Source organism: Etheostoma spectabile, chromosome 23, assembly GCF_008692095.1.
Source record: "Etheostoma spectabile isolate EspeVRDwgs_2016 chromosome 23, UIUC_Espe_1.0, whole genome shotgun sequence".
NCBI lineage: Eukaryota > Metazoa > Chordata > Actinopteri > Perciformes > Percidae > Etheostoma > Etheostoma spectabile.
Window position 1 is genome coordinate 8,155,979 of NC_045755.1, and position 1,174 is coordinate 8,157,152.

The following is a 1,174-nucleotide window of genomic DNA, read 5'->3' on the forward strand; positions in this document are numbered from 1 at the left end:
GTGTGTGTGTGTGTGTGTGTGTGTGTTTTCATTCGCTTGTGTATTGAACTTTGCCAGGTGCTGAGCACAGATCACACACACAGAGAGATCTTATTAAACTTTTTAAACTTTGACACACAGAGCGCTTTGAGTTTGCAGTAGGAATATTAATGCTCATATTAATTTTGTGTTGACCTTTTGCCATCCACTTGCTGCGTAATGCAGTCCAAACAGACAGACGCTGTTTTTAATTCCTTTGTCTGGAGGAGAGAAACGCATACACTTGCATGCACACATTAATGGAAAAATCTCAAGCTCTAAGTAGCCTCCTTTTGCAACACATGATGAAAAACACAAGTCAGACGTACTTAATAGAACTTTGTCACTAACGTTGATCATTAAGACTGACATATGCTGTAACTGCAGTACTCTTGTTCTCACTTCATCCAGCATGTGGTATAAATGCACTTACCTCCATGTTTGTATTTATATTCAAATGTTGATGGAAAAAAGAAAAATGTATATTGTACTTTGCATTAAGTTTTGCAGCTATTGAGCAGTAATTGTTCCTACCTCAGCATGTAGACACATTGTACAGGCTTCACAGCTTTGCTGAAAAAAAAAGACTTTACAAAGCAGGTATTAGGAGTGTTAAGAGTTTGAACAAAGCAAATTACTTAGGTTGAAAAACCAGCGACAGACACATCCCAGTGAGCGGCCCCTCAACAATATTCCCCTCAGAATCAAACTGAAACGCTCCCTCACGCAATTTGCAATTGTTTACGGCTAATTTAAGGCTGTTTTCAGCACATGTAAACGCACCAGGCGAGAACGTTGCTGTATGCCATGGCAAGAAAGCTATTTTTTTATTTTTTTTTATTCCTGTGGGGAAGCTGTGAGTTTGATTACCTCCAGGACACGGTGGCTTTGGGGCCATAACAAGCGATAGGCAATGTGACAGGATGAAGGAAATGTATTAGTCAGCCATGTTGTGTGTTTCTGGGAATCCACTCTGTGTGGAGTTCACTCAGGAGAAATTACATTTCTGCTTTGATTTAATTAACGTTAAATATTGGGCAATCGTCAGGCACTTGGCAGGGTATGCTTGACACTGTAATTATCTCCTGAGGTGCTTTTGTCTTAAAGGCTGCATTCATGCGTGAAAGCAATTCCAACGTTGACTCGTCAAGGGCTG